The sequence below is a fragment of the Podarcis filfolensis genome, assembly GCF_964270895.1.
Source record: "Podarcis filfolensis genome assembly, chromosome: 1".
Taxonomy (NCBI): domain Eukaryota; kingdom Metazoa; phylum Chordata; class Lepidosauria; order Squamata; family Lacertidae; genus Podarcis; species Podarcis filfolensis.
In genome coordinates, this window is record NC_139604.1 from 23,840,567 (window position 1) to 23,859,176 (window position 18,610).

Here is an 18,610-nt window from a genome sequence, read left to right on the forward strand (position 1 = left end):
GGCTGCAGTCCTAAACAGAGAGAAGTACCAAAGTCTACAGAAATCACTGCACATAAGTGCATATAATGCATATACTTGTTGTGCATGGTGGCCTTTATCTTCTGTGTACCCTAGTACAGCTTGCAGGCCTATCAATGTGGATGCACTTGGCCAGCCACATATTATGTCCTTCTATGTGCATGGAACTCACCTTTCCTTCCTAAGGTTCTGCACTCCCGGGCTTGCAGAAAAACAACAACAGGAGGTTTTATGGAACCTCCATTGAGCCACCTTATACGGTTGGTAGATTTCATTCATTTTGGGAGCTGGCAAGCTGTGTAGGCCTGTACCAACATAAGGCTACAAATAGTTACATCACTACAATGCCAGCAGGTGTGTTGGGGTTTATTAAGACAGACCATGTGATTCATCAATTTCTCATGGGCATGAGAGTGCTGATGAACACACACTGAGCTCCCGCATTTGTTTTAACGGTAGAAACAGATTTGTTTCCTCACAAAGCCTTCATTCCGGGGAGCATCACTTCATTATTTAATCAGGCAATTAATGGGGGAAATATTGCTATTAATGGGGGAAATATTGCTATAGTCTTAAAGGCATAAAATAATTAGATTATTAGTCATACTCAGAGTAGATCCATTAAGTGGGTTTGCTCTGGGTACAACTTAGCTGGATATCACTCCAACCCCTTATTTCTCAAAATATAGCAATGCTATAGATTTTGGAGCATATAAAATTCAAATTTAAAAGGTATGGTTCTTTCATAATACTAAGGAAAAAGGCATATTTGCTGGCAAAATTATACAGGGCAGGTTGCAATCCTACGGACATTTACCTGGGAGTAAATCTCATTGAACTCAATATGATTTACTTCTAAGCACGCATGTATGGGATTGCACCATACTATACCATAACTCAACTTCTCACAGGATGTGTTTTTTTGAAAGCGAGACCATTTTAGAGGGATGGCTGCTTTATATATTTATTGGGTGTGTTTTACAATCTTTGAACATTTGTATTCAGCTTCAATCCAGTGCCCACTTATATGGTGGTAAGCCAAACTGAACTTAATGTGCAATGTGGCTTACTTCCACATGTATAGAAGACATGCATCGGATTCCAGCTGCTAACTTTATAAGGTTGCTTTTGTGCATTTTGTTTTCCAGAGGTTCACAGTAGCATCCACTGGGTTATCTTGCTGCATTTCTTAAGAAACAAAGCGAAACCTATAATGTCATTAAAGGGTAGGTGGGGAAACCAGATATTTTCAGTATTACCATATTTTTCGCCCTATAGGACGCACTTTTCCCCCTCCAAAAATGGAGGGGAAATGTGTGTGTGTCCTATGGGGCGAATGCAGGCTTTCGCTGAAGCCTGGAGAGCGAGAGGGGTCGGTGCACACTGACCCCTCTCACTCTTCAGGCTTCAGGAAGCTATCCGCAAGCCTTGCGCCCCCGGCGGGAGTTCCCGCAAGCTCGCAAGGCTTGTGGGCAGCAGCCTGCAGCCCGAAGCATGGGGCGCCCTCCGGAGGGTGCCCCGTGCTTCGCGCAGGTGTCTGCAAGCCTTGCGAGCTTGGCGGGAGTTGCCGCCGGGCTCGCAAGGCTTGCGGATAGCAGCCTTTTCTGGGGGCTGGGGTCGGGGGAAGCTCAGGCTTCCCCCTCCCCAGCCCCGCGGCTGGGGGGGGGGAAATATATATTTTTTATTCATTCCCCCCCCCAAAAAAAACGGGGTGCGTCCTATGGGCCAGTGCGCCCTATAGGGCGAAAAATACGGTAAATGTCCTAGACATTGTTAATATGATAGGAAATTTATCCATTGACTACAGCATTATCATAACAAATTCGTTCCTGAAATATTTTTGACTGAGGTCAAAGAGCTAGAAACATTTCCTGATACATATTTAAACCCAATGTTTACTTAACTTAAATAACAGAACATGGACATGCCTGTGCCATTATTGAAGTGTACATATTAACGATTTAAGTTAATATTATAAGTGCAATAAAAACTAACACACAGGACACCCCCATCCATAGGCACATTGATTGGGAATAAACCCCACTCATTTTAACAGCAGCAACAACAAAATGCTCCCACCTGACATGTTTAGAGGTGGGGCGAACAAGAAATCATGCTTTTCATAAAGGGCACAGAGATATGGCCACAACTTGGCATCTCACATATAGAAATACAATGAAGGGACATTTCTTGTATCATGCAGGTGGTACTGTTAAGAATACCGTGGCCGACACGGATTAGGAAGGTTGCACTTTTGCTCATTGTGTTAAAAGTGAAAACAAGCCATAAAACCAAGTGCACAAACTTTCCTCAACACCTCTGCTGGGTTCCAAGCCCTCTGGGTGTTGTTAAATCCTCGTTGCTATAGGAAGGACAACTGTATTAGTCTCAGTGAAACTAGGTGCCATTGAAAAGTCACCTAGGGACATTGTGTAATAACAAAGCCTCGTCACTTGGGTGCAAGTGATGGGTAGGAGCAGATGGAACGGAAGGGAAAACACACAAGTACATCTGTGTTCAGCAACACAGCCCTCATGGATTCGCACTAGGAAAAACAGCCATTAAGACCCAGCAGATAGGCTTAAGGTGCATGTGATGCAAAACACCAACTTTTCCACCTGGAAAAGGAATAAAACATACTGTATTTCTATATTGTACTTTTTGGTAGGGGACTGTGCAGAAACTTTTTTAAAAAAAAAGAAAATAAAAGAGTTAGCATGGGGAGGGGGATATCTAGAAACTTAGGATAAATTGTTAAAATACTGGCTATAATATTTATAGCAGAAATGCTAAGGATGACTGCTTGCAAAAGTATACATCCTTTTCATTATTATTAGGCACCACACAAAGAGGGAATCTGATTAATTGGCAGCCCAATCTTAAACATGTTTACTTTGAAGTAAGTCCCGCTGAGTTCAACAGGATATATTTCCAAGTAAGTAAGCTTAGGATTGTACTGTTAATTGAATAATCATTACTTTTACATGTACAGTACTTAAAGAGACACTGCTCCATTTAAAGTTAAACCAATTAAAAACAACAATTCACCTTTTGAATTGGTCATTTTGTTTGAGATATATGCTTTTATTAAATATTAACAAGTTGCTGTATGGTGGGTTGCTATTAAAAAGGTTGATGGAGGTTTTGCACCGTCACCATCCTTTACAATTTTATTTAAAAAAATATTTATTTTTTTCTTTTGGTAGGGAGGTATTTGAAGTAAACTGTACAATATGTTTTCTGTATTCCTCACATTGCATTTCTGAGCACCGCTATCTATTTTGGAGCTGCTTTTAGTTTTCTAGAAGCTATAGAAAAACAAACCATGTGCTCTATGTACAGAATATTTATACTGCTTCTTTAAGATGAAGCCCAGAATGGCTCGGACTAGGATGTGAGAGGAACAGGAAATAATGCTTTAATTTTTGGATGCAAAGCCTGAGGGAGAGGTTAGGTCCACTAAGTCAGAGGCAGGGAACCATTTTGGTGGCTGTAGATTGGACAAGTGGGTGGGGCTGCCCACCTGTCAATCACTTGGTGTCAGATGATTAGAAGCTTTGATTGGAACTTCAAAGCATCCCACACAGCTAAAGCCTGCTTTCTGCAGGTATCAGGTGTGTGATCTGTGCAGGTGACCTAGGAGGCTTCAGCTGTACTGCCTTTCACCATGTATGATGCTAGACAATCTATCATCATATATGATGTCGAAGGGTGGGGTGAGGAGGGGTGGTTTGGAGAAAACAGCCTTAGAGAACAAATTTGAATCCCTGGTGGGCCAACTCTGGTCAGTGTGTCAGAGTTTCCCCACCCCTGCACTAAGTTATTAAAAGTCCTAGGCAGTTCTGGTCAAGAAGGCAATCAGTAACCCATACATTATTCAGTTACGTTGTGTTCTGTAGGTTTAAATAAACAATTGTTGAGCTTAAGACATGCAGTGTGTCCTGCCACTTGCTATATATGAAAACTGTGTCAACAGATGGGGCCTGCTCTGAAGCTACAGTGGTACCTTGGGACACGAACGGGATCCGTTCCAGAGCCCTGTTCGCATCCTGAACAGAACGTAAGACACGACTGCACATCTGCGTGTTCGTGGGTCGCCGTTTCCGCGCATGCACGTGACGTCATTTTGACTGCACATGCGCGAGCGGCAAAACACGGAAGTAATGCGCCCTGTTACTTCTGGGTCGCCGTGGAGCGCAACCCGAAAATATTTATCCTGAAGCGTATTTATCCCAAGGTATGACTGTATTTCGTTTCCAGAAGCTAAATCTGCCTGGGAGGATAGAAGGAAATATAACCCTCTTTTTTAAAAAAGGTGATTTTATTTAAAGTGTTTGGAAGATACCTTGTTGAAACCATTAAATATTGATATTATCAATTCTTTTGGAGGGAAATGATCCAAATGCCTGGTGGTCTAGTGGTTAGGATTCGGCGCTGTCCCCCATTTCCTTTCACTCTCCTGTTTTCTCCAGCTTCTTTGTCAAAGGGTCGGGGATCTCTCATATTCAAACAAGTGCAGTTTCTCTTGGTTCACTCATTACTTGTGAGGAAGCGGATAGGGGAAGGGTTGGGAGAGCTTGAGTCACCATCTCAGCTGCTGTTCTTATTACCTAAGTATTTTTAATTTATTTACACATACTTATTTATTCTTCCAGGTCTCCAAGAAGCTTGGGTTCACTTGCGCACGGTTTACACGACCTAGTTTCTAAGGGCTGAAGCAGCATGTGAAGACAAGGGTCATGGAAATTGAGAAGCAGATGTTTTCTGGGGTCAATAGACCTTTAAATTACCATGACTGTTTGTTAAGCTTTCAAATGGCTACGCAACTTTCAAATAGATAGTGTCCCTTTAATTTTTTGGACTGTAACTATGTTTATTGCATAGCTTGTGCTGCTGAAAAGGCCCAAGGCAAAAAACAAAAGACTACGACATGATAGACAGAGGCGTACTGAAGAGAAAGGCTGATATTGGCAATGGGGATGCCTGCAATATCAGTGATAACCTACTACTGGCTTTGATTCACTTCATTCCTCATCTACCGTACATGAAACCTGTTGAAAACAAACAAAGCCCAGACATATATTAAACTAGTTATAAACTCAGTTATGAAATATATCAAACACTTAACCAATGAACACCCAAGTGAGATACTTCAATGGAAAGAAAAAAACAACACATGAACAAAATCTTTTAAATCTGAAATCCCCACTACGGGTGAAGATGGCATTAATTCAATGATGGGTTAACAGAAGATCTTTTTATATGTTGTGTTTTCTGCAACTAATATCTCAGTCATAGTTTTAAAAAGGCTATACACAGGTTTTCAAATGTACTGGGACATGCAGAACTAACTCCAACTACTGTCATATAGACTGATTTTCCTTGGAAAATATATTGCAACACAACCTACAAAGCACTGCTTTTTACCTATGATGGTTTCAGTTCTCCAAAGGTAACCATTATCTCAAAGTAGCCTCAGCAACTACAGGATTATATAATCATAAAATTGTAGCGTTGGAAGGAACCTTGAGACCATCTAGTCCAACCTCCTGCAATGCAGGAGTCCACTCCAAAATTTGTACCAGGGCTCAAGAGCATTATGGGAAGTAGAACTGGGCAGCAGTTTGGTGTGTGTACTATTTTAAATTCACCAGCCTTTGGTTGTCTTTGTAAGCATCTATATACTTCTTCTTCTTCTTCTTCTTCTTCTTCTTCTTCTTCTTCTTCTTCTTCTTCTTCTTCTTCCCTATACTCGTAGATCTCAGGGCGGTTCCCAACATAAAATCACAATATAAAAAACACAAAGCTTTGGGTCTGCTACTTTCTAAATTTACAGCACACAGAGATACACCATCTCACAACCTTTCGATGGGAGTTTCAACAGGTGACACCTGCAAAAAGGGCCAGACCAAGACATTTTGTTTCCCAAGGTGAAAACATTACACTTTCCCATTCCATGTACTAAAGCCAACTGGTCTTGCAGATGATTTGTACTTAAACACCGATGATAGGACAATGTCCTCCACCTGAGGAAAGTAAGCTATCTTTGATGGCACAGTTAGGCTGTAGGACACAACTTGTCACCAATCCCTGCAAACTCCCCCTCCCCTCCCAGCCACATCTGCCTCACTCTGCCTAATGCTTGGGCTGAACCTACCTACAAAATGAAATCCATAAGGTTGTGCCACACTGTGGGGCGATGACACAAAGGCATTGTAATGTTTCAGCATCTTAGAAGAACATTTGTCCTAATTCAGCAGGTTCAACAGAGATATTGATGCAAAAACAGGGCCTATGTTCATTTCAGTGTTTCACTGTATTGATGGTTGTCTCTGAGTGTTGTACAGTACAAGCAGTCATCTACCTTGAAACCCCACATTCCATCTCTAGAACATATGTTTGAATGTGATGCTTTGTCTAAGCAGGAAACTCAAGAAAAAGGAAGATAGTCCAGTGTTTCCCAAACGTCCCCTCCCATGGAGCACTTAAAAATTGTTGAGGGTCTTGGAGGACCACATCATCATCATCAGTCTGTTGAGCAAGTGTAATGCACTGTGCTAAATGCTGCATGATTTTAATTGTATTTTAATTGCTTTCTAATTTCATAGATATTTTATTTTGTTGCATTACAAACTGAATTCTATAGAATACAATAAAACACAATATAAGAAATTAAAAGCGCACTAAAATGTAATTAAAATTTAATATGCATATTTAAAGAGATGGATGCACCATCTTTTCCCTTCAACCATTGATCCACAGGCACTTGAATGACGCTCAGAGACCACAATCTGGGAACCCCTGAAATAGTCCATATGAATTTAACTATATTTTGGGGGGATAATTTTTAAAGCCATTTTTTTGATTTGCAAATTTAACAGGAGAGAAGCAAAACAAAAGTACAGTATACTAAGAAATGAACAGCAAATAAAATTTCAGTGTTTTGCTCTCAGTTATTTCCTACTTAGCAATTTGAATTAGGGATTATGTGAAAGGAGCATAAGGAAACTCACTACTGAGAACCTTCTGAGAACATATTTTCAGATGCTTTTAATGGCTCGAGGCAGGCACAAGACATTACTTTAAATTCTCTTTATGCACATATTTCTTTCTTAGCTCTGGATTGTTAAAATTACATGATTTGTAATAGAAGTTTGGAAATTCTTCTAATGTTTTAATATGGATGCATGAAGTGTTGGGAACTTTAATTGTAGCTTTCTGTTACCTGATCTTGACAAAATTATATACCCTTTCCCCTTACTGGCTTGCATCAATGAAGGAGCCAGATGGTAAGAGAATAGCGTAAGGCAACTCATTACTTCGTGTAGTGATGTAATTCAGCAGTATTCTCATTGCACTCAAGGATTATCCTGCATAACAGCAGAACTAGAGCCATGTATTATATTTCAGACAATATTCTTGTTTGCTTTTCTGTCACCAGCCAGCATAGCTGCCCTTGCCAGATACAATGACAACAGGCACAACAACACTGCAATTATGAAAAGAGGAGCAGATGTAATGAAAAATAATTTGACCCACTCTCCCCCCCCCCCAGCATTTCATGACCCACCTTGTATATTGTTTGATTTGAATGCGTTTGTATTGTAGGACACAATTTTAAGTTTGCTGGTTTTTGTGTGTACTGAAGAAACCAAAACATAATCTCCCTATGCAGACATAAGGACCAACTGTTGTTTGTTTTCACAAACCATGGCTAAGCATTATGTCTGAATACCTAAATCATAGTTAAGGATGGCTGCAAAAAGATCATTTATTTATTTTTCCATCTCTTCCTTCCTCCCAAAGTGGCCCAGGGCAACAAACACCAAAGCAAAACAATACGATAAAAAATAAAAACAGAACATTTAAAAACATTTAAGAACATCTAGAAACATTTAAAAACAGTCTAATAACCTCACAGCTATCAGTTTCAAGGTTGCCAGAAACAGTATATTTCAGCCACCAGGTATGTCTTTAAATCCCTTCTCCCATCTTAATAAAGAGTGAGACAAATGCACCTTAACCTGAGAGGGCATTCCACAATAAGGTCAAAATTAACTGGGCAGCACCACATGGCAGCAGTACCAACAGAGCCTCTCCTGCTGATTCTAATGTCTTAGATTGTTGTTACTGGATGAGGTGGTCTTTTAGATACTTAAGCAAACTGATTAGAGTTTTCTGCACCAGCACTAACTGCCTGAACTGGGTTCAGTAGCTCACTGGCAGTCAGTGCAGAACTTTCAGGACCTGTGTCACATGGTACCATTGTGATGTAATGCATTATAGGGAATTACACACACCAAATAAGGTTTTGGTGTTCTGAGCATGCTCAGCTTTGTGGCAAACTCTAACCAATCACAAGGAAACATATACATAAGGAAACAGTACACACCCTCAACACTGCGGTAAAATCAGACCAATCACAGAGAGGCAGCATTGTCTGTACCTCTGGATGCGAACGGGATCCGTTCGGGAGCCCCGTTCGCATCCTGAAGCGAACGCAACCTGCATCTGCGGATCACAATTCGCCGCTTCCGCGCATGACATCATTTTGAGTGTCTGCGCATGCGCAAGCGGCGAAACCCAGAAGTAATGCATTCCATTACTTCCAGGTCGCTACGGAGCGCAACCCAAAAATGCTCAACCTGAAGCAACTTTAACCCGAGGTATGACTGTACTTATGTGCCTTATAAGGAAATGGGAAGAAGGGAAATAAGCATTCTGATTGGATGGAGGATTTGAAATGGAATGTATATAAACTATATGAAAAGGCGTGTGCTCCAATATTCTGGGCCCAGTCTTTGTGGAGCAATCCCACTGGATCAAACTTCTGTGCAGAAATAAACTCTGGACTCCCTTTTTCATGTGATTCTTTGTTCATTCGTGAGATAGGGCAGGCTTTCCTGCAACAATTGGGCTGCGCACTCAACCTAGCAGCTGCATTAGCTGCAGCTTTTGTGTTATCTTCAAGGACAGGTCCACATTGAGTACATTGTGGTAATCTAGCATGAACAAATGGGACCAGGCTATCCCATTCCAGAGAAGGCTGTAGCTGGCCTGTGCGGGGCCTCAGCATTTCCAGCCACAGAAAGCACTTGGTATGCCAGTGGCAAAATGGAATCCAGGAGTGTTCCCAAGACTACAATCCTGCTCCTTCAGTGGAATGCAACCTCTGACAGAACAGGTTGTCCACACAGGAACTGCCTATCCACAGTGCTTGAATCTTACCAGAATTCAGCTTCAGTTTATTGCCTCCCATCCAGCCCCTCACTGCTTTCAGACGCCTGCTCAACATGGGACCTTTTGCCTGAAAGTTTTTTAGTTACTGCTCCTCTGTAACATGTGGTCTGTAATGTCTTACTACCTGAATGCATTCAGGAACTCTGTAATCTATTTTTGGGGTCTGCTTCATATTAGGATTTCTTTTCTGCATGTACAAAGGCCACATATCCGATACCTCTCTATCTAGTGTGTTTGTGGATTGGGTATGAATCTTTAACATGGACATGCCATGGACCACTTGAATGAAACACATGTGTTCAAGGACCACAGTTTGGGAACCAATAGCATAGACCTGTTATGAACCGCCCTGAGATCTACAAATGAAGAGTGGCAGAATGGTACCTCGGTTGTCGAACGTAATCCATTCTGGAAGACTGTTCGACTTCTGAAACATTCGCTAACCCAAGGTGCAATGGGTGGTCGGCAATTTCCATTGAGAAAATGGAGAAATGCACCTTGGAAGCCGTTTGACTTCTGAGGCGCGTTCAAAAACAGAAGCATTCAGTTCCGGGTTTTCGGCGTTTGGCTTCTGAGACACTCAAAAACCAAGGTTCCACTGTATACAAATTTAATGAATAAATAAATAATAGACAAAAGCCAGCTGGTTGGACCAACAGGCTTAGCTTAGTATAGGACTGCTTCCTAGTTTCTTACTGTATTGGTCACTACAGTGAAATATTAGCTTTATGTGGCTCAACAGAAACATCGAAGAACCAAACTAGGAAACTACCTGAGGCGCCACAATCCCCGAGGTGCCTGCCTCAGCTACAAAAGTGCCTTGCGGAGAGCAAGCAAGCTGCCATCTTCATTTCTGGAGGAGGCAGGTACAGAAGCAGGTTAGCAGCTCCTTGGCAGTTTTGATATTCCCTCCGTTCCAAGGGACAGGATTGAGAGCATTCCCCCCCCCCCACCATCTCTACCAGCTGCCTGAGGGCAAAGTCATAGTTGTGAAGGAAAGGAAAGAGAGAAGTGACAGACATTTTTTAAAAATGAAAATAAGAGAACAGTCATCCCGGTTAACTCTTGCGTGTTTAAGGTGTTGTTGTTATATTGATCTACACTGGCTCCCAGTAAGTTTCCGAGCACAATTCAAAGTGTTGGTGTTGACCTTTAAAGCCCTAAACAGCCTCAGTCCTGTCCACCTGAAGGAGCAACTGTATCCCCGTTGTCCAGCCTGGATACTGAGGTCCAGCTCCAAAGGCCTTCTGGCGGTTCCCTCACTATGAGAAGTGAAGTTACAGGGAACCAGGCAGAGGGCCTTCTTGGTAGTGGCGCCTGTCCTGTGGAACGCCCTCCCATCAGATGTCAAACAGATAAACTATTTGACTTTTAGAAGACATCTGAAGGTAGCCCTGTTCAGGGAAGTTTTTAATGCCTGATGTTTTATTGTGTTTTTAATATTTTGTTGGGAGCCTCCCAGAATGGCTGGGGCAATCCAGTCAGATGGGAGGCATATTATTATTATTATTATTATTATTATTATTATTACTACAACAACATCAACACATGGGAATGGGCAGCATTTTAGTTTAACCAGGGCAGTAAATACCACCAGCACTACCTCGAGTCATACCCGTCTAAATAAGCTGTGTGTCTCACTCGACTAATGTTAGAGATGGCCTGCTTCATAATGATACATTGCACTAAGTTGGACTTTTATTTCCACTCATTTAAAACATAGAATCATAATTATAAAAATTATATGTATGGAGCCTGGTGCTTGCCTTCCTTGGTTGTAACAAGGTTGGGTAATGGCATGCAAATTAGCCAGTTGCCACCCACTGCTCTTCAAATATAAGCTCCATAAAATATATGCCTGTTATTCCTTTGATTAATCTGGCCTTTTAGATGCACTCAAAACTTCGGGATGAGGTGGCGGGGATGGGGGTGGGGAACGAGGCATGAAAGCGTTATGATTTGGGAGAAGCAGTCTATTCTCATATGTGTAAATATTTTAGATTTGGTCTTAATGAACAGCAGCTATTTCTTTTGAAGATGTTCTGTATGGAGAAATGAAAATCTCCTAGCTTCACAACTTTACTTAAAACTAGAGGCTGGAGAAATAATGTTAAAGAGACAACCCACAGATTACAAAATCCAGTGATGGAGCCATTGCTGCAAGTGATTAGTTAGGATGGATAGCTATGAAACAGAAAGTACAAATATGCAATACAGGCATATAGATTGACTACCAATTTGCAAAAAAGAGAGAGCGAGAGCTGGAGAACATTAATCCACACCAATTGATTTCCATTAACAGATCTCCAGTAAATTTCTCGCTGGATTTGAACTCATTTGAGGCTTATCTGAAATAGCATATAAAGTTCCTATTAGGAAATGTTTAACTGGTCTAATAAATAAGGTAGAGTTCCTTTTCCAGATTTTCTAAAAATCATTACAATACTTCCAAAGTATTGGTAATGTCTTTTAAATTGCAGCATTATAGCGACCACTCAGGAATATTACACTGATAAGTGAATTGCCGTATTTTCCCGTGTATAAGACTAGGTTTTCCCCCTTAAAAATAATGTCAAAAATTATGGGGCGTCTTATACATGGATAGTGACTCCCCCATTTTCTTAAATCAGAGTCCCCCAAAATAGGGGGCGTCTTATGCATGGGGTCATCTTATAGATGGAAAGATATGGTAACTTATTTTAAATCACTTTGGCTAGGAGAAATCCAGTCAGATGAGCAGTGGAACTCTTTCATTTAATCCTGGAACAGAACAACACCAAAAGAATAATATTAAGAATGAAGCACTGCCTTTGATTTTATGTTTGTGACAAAGGATTGTGCTGTTTGTCATTCTTTATGCTGTGTTTGTGATATACTGGTTCTTTGAGTTAATTATATAAATAATTATATAAATAAAGACTAATTGCTCAGAGAAACTTCTCATCATTAGAAGCTGCTAAAAATGTATACATTCACATTAATGCTAAACATATGGAGCATGTACAGTTAATTGGTTTCCCAGTAGTGATGTATGGAAGTGAGAGCTGGACCATAAAGAAGGCTGATCGCCAAAGAATTGATGCTTTTGAATTATGGTGCTGGAGAAGACTCTTGAGAGTCCCATGGACTGCAAGAAGATCAAACCTATCCATTCTGAAGGAAATCAGCCCTGAGTGCTCACTGGAAGGACAGATCCTGAAGCTGAGGCTCCAATACTTTGGCCACCTCATGAGAAGAGAAGACTCCCTGGAAAAGACCCTGATGTTGGGAAAGATTGAGGGCACAAGGAGAAGGGGACGACAGAGGACGAGATGGTTGGACAGTGTTCTCGAAGCTACCAACATGAGATTGACCAAACTGCAGGAGGCAGTGGAAGACAGGAAGGCCTGGTGTGCTCTGGTCCATGGAGTCACGAAGAGACGGACACGACTAAACAACACAGTTAATTGGAATATATAGTTATGGGGATGAAAAAAACTGAGTCAAATTCACTACTCTGAGGCCAAATCCTCAAGAACAAACTTGTTAACAGATTAGTCCATATCAACTAAAAGCACGACCAGCCCTAGGTGTGCATTCTACACATACAGTGTATGAAATTCCTCACAGTTCCAGAAATGGAAATGAAAAAGTAACAATCAAATGCATGAAAAAGTAAAACAAATGAACAATAACAATTCCAAAGATAATAGCAGGGCTTTTTGAAATCTTGTTAACCTTTAGTTTATGATACCTGTAGTCCACACAAAGCTTTGAGATTGCTTACTGAAACCCCCAGCACTGTGAGCACTAAATATCAAACAGTGTTAAAAATAAATTTTAAAAATCACAAGCTTCCTCAAGTGTTTTATTACAGTTGTATGTGTGAATCAATCATTCTTTCGCATTATAATAGCACTTCTATTTACTTCTAAAGACCACACATTACTGAAAGCTATGGAATGGGAGAGTATTTCATTCTTGCCAAAGCTAACTTTGAAAATGTAAAAAAGAGACTGAAACTTTGACTCTGTTTCATAAATCTTTCACACCAGCGTCCTAAACATATTCAGATCAATCCAGCAATAGTGGTCCATGAACAGAAACAAACTGTGAATATCGTGAGTCTGTCTCATGTGACTACTATAATTTTAACAGTGCGAAACTCTGTTTTTGGAACTACCAAAGCTGCTAGTTTGTTTATGTACATGTCGTTCTCCTGATTACCTCCAGGAGCAAGTTAATATGGTTGCCTGGCCCATGTTTTTCTGCATTTAAATACAACAACAACAACAACAACAACAACTTATTACTTATACCCTGCCCATCCAGCTGGGTTCTCCCAGTCACCCTGGGAGGCTCCCAACATTAAACATAAAACATTAAACATTAAAAACTTCCCTAAAAAGGGCTGCCTTCAGATGTCTTCTAAAAGTCAGAAAGTTCTTTATTTCCTCGACATCTGATGGGAGGATGTTCCACATGGTGGGTGCCACTACCAAGAAGGACCTATTAAGTTTACTAAGGAGAAGTAGGACTGAATGTTGTTACCAAGGCAGGACCTGCTTTGAATTGCCATCTGAAGATGATGGATAGATAGACAGACAGACAGACAGACACATCCACCCACCAAGTGAAACTAATGCAAAGCTTTCCTTACAATATTCCAAAATGCAACAGTTTCCATTCCTTCTCAAATTATCAGTGCTTTTTGCATTTCGTTTATTTTTTAAAAAATTAATGCAAAACAGGGTATCACTGAAAATGACACAGAGACAGGAGAAACATAGATCAACCCTTTACTAATAACCATTAAATTGATTCAAATGGAAAACTAAGAACTTTTGTTAAAAGCTTTGTTAAATAGCCTCTGTTGAAGAGAACTTTCTGCACATTATGCCCCAGCAGCCTGTAATCATGTAATATTTCTGTCATGTTGGAGCTGAAGTGTTCATCATTTTGTCAGTTCTGTCTGCAAAGAAGAGAATTACCTTCACAGGCTCCCTGAGATTTATGCTTTTAATTACCACCTATCTGCTTCAATACCCTCCAAACTTAAAGAATCAATATAAATAGTCTTATTTAGACAGGGGTGGGGAATGCTTGACAAAAATTCCAGCTATACTTTTTTTGGTGGATTTCCACTTGATGTTATTGATTCCATCTACATCTTTTGTATCCGCTAGCAATTCATCTGTTTTTAAATGGTAAGACAGACTTATGGGAAGAGGAGAATTCACCTTTCTTTAGCCTTTGGGCAGAGCTGGGAACAGCTCTATAGCTCCGAATATAGTTGGATCAATGTTTTGCTTAACAAGAGAAATGGAAAGATAACCTGATCCAGCACCTGGTACAACTAGGAAAAATGGTTTTCTGCAGCAGTCTTTTTGATATAAAACAGAAAGCTATTATATGTTATCTTTTTAAAAAGTCTAATAGGAGTGTTACACTGAGTGTACAGTGGGCTTGATGCAGAGTTAACCATGCATAGAGTAGGCCCATTGAAAGCAAATCCCACTGATTTTAATGGGGGTTCTCTATGCATTACTAACTCTGCATCCAGCTCAGTATTTATAATATATTAGAAATATATTAGATCTAATATATTAGAAATGTATGGAAGAAGACTTCAGTTTACCCTGCAGCTATGGTCACTGTGAAGGGCTGATTTCCTCAGCCAAGGGGAAATGGTTCACAAATAACCATCTTGTATTTTCGCATTCTTCCTATTCATTATTATTTAGCCCTGATTGACCATTTTGTATAAACTCCATTGTGTTTGCATACCAGGCAAAGGAAAGCAAGTGGCGTAGGATGAGACAGCAAAATGATAATGCAACTTTATTGAGGTATTACAGTGTTATTTTTCTAGAAAAGAAGGTGCTGGAGCTCACCTTTGTTCTCTTATAATGGCAGTGGCGCCTACCTGAGAAGTGCCAGAACTGAGTTCTGATGAGTTTCGGCTAAAAAAACACACCCTGGGGTATTATAGAACAAACCTATTCTGTATTCAGAGAATCCTTTGAGACTGCAACAACAAAAAGGAACAAAAATGTGAATTTTAAATGCATAGTATAATTTGAGTTTTGGGGTTGTGTGCACATACCAACCTAGTGCTCCGACATGACCTGGAGAGCACCTGACCTGGCCCCAAAATATTGCTGAAAATGTTCCACCTCCACACACAAAATGGGTGACGTCACACCAAAGTTACATTTCAGTCCACCATCTTGATTCAAAATGGTTCCTGGTGTCCAAACATCAACCAAAACTGCCACCCAGGTCTCGAGAACCCTCATGCTGAGTTTTGCAACAAGAGATGTCCAAGCCCAGTGCTTTTTTCCTGGGGGGATGCAGGGGGACGCATACCCCCCAAACATTTTGTGAATCTTTGTACTTTTGTCCATTTATTGTATTTATTTTTCCCGATTTGAACTATAAAATGGTGGTTTTCTTGAGTCAAAATGAGAGTACTCCCAAACATTTTTTTTAGAAGAAAGCACTGTCCAAACCTATAGAAAACAAACATATGAGCAGACAGACAAACCACTATCCAAAATATATAGTAGATAAGCAAATACATGACCCATAGCATACATATCTTAGGAAAAGAATGGTGCTGAAAAATTCAGTTTGGGTTCATGTCAGTGTTCAGGACAAATGTTAAGTTGTAGAAAAGGAAAATGTGTGAGCTAATGAGGAATGGAAATTAGAATATATTTCCCAGTTGATTTGCCACAGTTTGATGCAGTTCCATAGCCGTTCCCCATTCAATCTATATTTGACAATACTGCTTCATCTGAGCACTGTTGATATAGCAGAATGGAGAAAGGTAGATTTTCAATCCCTGGTCATGTTCCCCCCCCTTCAGAAAATGTAATATTTATTTATCATAGCCGTGTAAATAAAATGCTCTCATTTCATAAGTAACTTTGCCACAAGGAATGCAACATTTAAAGAGAAAAGGAGCATTAATTCTAACTGAATGACTTCTTGATTTTTGTACTGGAGTCTGGAACTGAAAATTAGAAGGACTTTGAACACTCCATACATGTCTAGGGACACATTAATTATGTAAATTGGAATTCTGAATAAAAAATAGATGGGGGACCAAATAACCATATTAGGCATTGTGGTCGAGGGCCTTTTTCAACTTAAGACATTGTTTGTTGGTTTATTTATTGGGGGGAATTAGAGTGCCTTTAAGAGCAAACCACCCTTATTGGAACTCCTTAATGTCTAGAATCTTAAAACTGTTCAGGGGGGCCACTAGGTGGCGCATCGGAAGATGGCTGACAATAACATCTCTCCGACCCACACGAGGTAATTTGGAGGCTATGATGGGGGTAATTAGCCTCCTTAACCCCCCCAGGATTGTGGGGGGGACGGCCCTTGCCTGCTGTGCCCTATACCACCCCCGAATTTGTGGGGGTGGGGGCACTAGGCACAAAGCCCTCCTGTGGGATTCCGGCACTCCTGGACGCCGTCCCTGATTCGCGCCGCTAGTTGCAAGCATCTTCAAAAGAAACAATTTGGACGAGATAAATTGCACATGCTTCAAGGAAAAAGGGGAGTAAAGACTGCTGACAGAAGAGATCTCTGATAACAAGACAAGAATAAAATATGAGAAGATACGTCAAGATACGGTATGACTGAGGGGGGAGGGGGGGAAAAACCTGCCTTCCTTTTTCTTATGTGATTTAACAAGAATCCCCTCCCCTAATGAGTCAGAAACTAAGGACTTAAGCTGTGGATTTAAGGCTGTGTGGAGATAAACTTTCGAACCAAAGCAATGTTTCAAGATGAAGCTGGAAAGCTAAGAGTTTTGGAATGACACAGTTAAAAATGCCGTCGCCATTTTGGGAGGCATCGTTGGAGCTCTTGGGTCTGGGAGGAGAAAGAGAGAAATAGAGTTGTTTACATATCGTGGATCAACTCCTCGGTGGGACTTAAGAGCGACAAATGCCAAATTCATGATGGAAAGAGCGATGCTATCTACGAAGGAGATATATGGAAACCATCTGGACTTAGTGGAGGAACGGGAAATCCACACAGGATTATTATTTTGCTTATCGGCTTGAGACTAACAGAAGAGATCGTAAAAGAAAAATAGAAATTATATGAACAAGATATGATGTGGAAACACCAAGATAAGACTGGATAGAATTATGAATTTTGTTTGGACTGATTGGGACTGATTTGGACATTAACGCAGTAATAAGAAGATGATCTGAATCCCCCTTTGGATCTTGAAGTATGGGTTCCCCCAACAAAATTTAAAAATTTGGCTTTGTAATTTGGAATTTATGTGATGTGATTTAATTTGATGTGATTGGCCAGTTAATAAAAAATATTTTTTAAAAAAAATTTAAATGTGGTCCTCGCCTTTAGAAATAGTACAGGCCAGGAGCATGCATAAAATAACAATAAATGGCAGCTGGAAATTTGCAGAAGTTACTGGTTACCGAACCAATGGATTCAAATTACAAGAAAGGAGATTCCGACTAAACATGACGGTAAAAGACTGTTCTACAGCAGAATGAGCTGGTCATTGGAGGTTTTTAAGCAGAGGTTGGGGGGCCACCTGTACGGAATTCTTTAGCTGTGATACCTGCACTGCAAGGTGACCCTTGGGGTCCCTATCAACCCTACCATTATGGGGTTGCTTTTATTATCCTAATTCGTGTTTAAGTATTTTCTTTGGGATGTTTCCACTTCAGCATTTAAGACCACTTTGTCAGTTCTCAAAAAATACGGCCACTTCATCATTAAAGTGTTCCCCCCACTACTGTAGGAATGGGGAACCTGTGTTCCTCCAGATGTTGTTGAGCTCTGGCTCCTATCAACCCTGCTCTCGTTTCCTTTCTTGTGTTTCCTTTCAGACTGTGTGTATATTTGGATTGTAATATCCCTTGGTGCAGGGACCTTTGTAAAACTTCAGGTCCATAGATGTTGAAACAATAACAATAATAAGCTACCTGGATCTGGCCAGATGTATCACTTAAGTATTTGAGCATAGTTCCGTTTCTTGGATCTTGTGCATTTACTAACAGATAGTGGGGTGGTGTAGGCTTTGGGTTCACCCCTCAAGTGTTTAGGAGTGGGCAGGAAGGGGCAGTGAATCACGGCCTCCCTGTCTTCATTTTCTGTGCCAACAATGCCAGCTCTCAACTTGGTGGATGTATGCATAGAGATCCACAGCAGGATTTGCAGATTGGAAAAGCTGTATTTTAGATACTTGACATTATAGAGCTGTTTCAGGGACATTCTGCCTAAGACGGAACAGCTGCTGTAGAGGATAGCTGTCATATGGCAGATGGTGGTAAAGCTGTACACTCTTGAAACTGAGCTATTTGGGATTCTTTTCTCCGTG

At 40.7% G+C, this 18,610-nt stretch overlaps 1 protein-coding gene across 13 annotated transcripts in view; it reads right to left on the reverse strand.

Moving 5' to 3' along the window:
* ZNF385B (zinc finger protein 385B) overlaps window positions 1–18,610 on the reverse strand; it is a 203,038-nt gene that overhangs the window by 21,461 nt on the left and 162,967 nt on the right. The window lies entirely within an intron of this gene.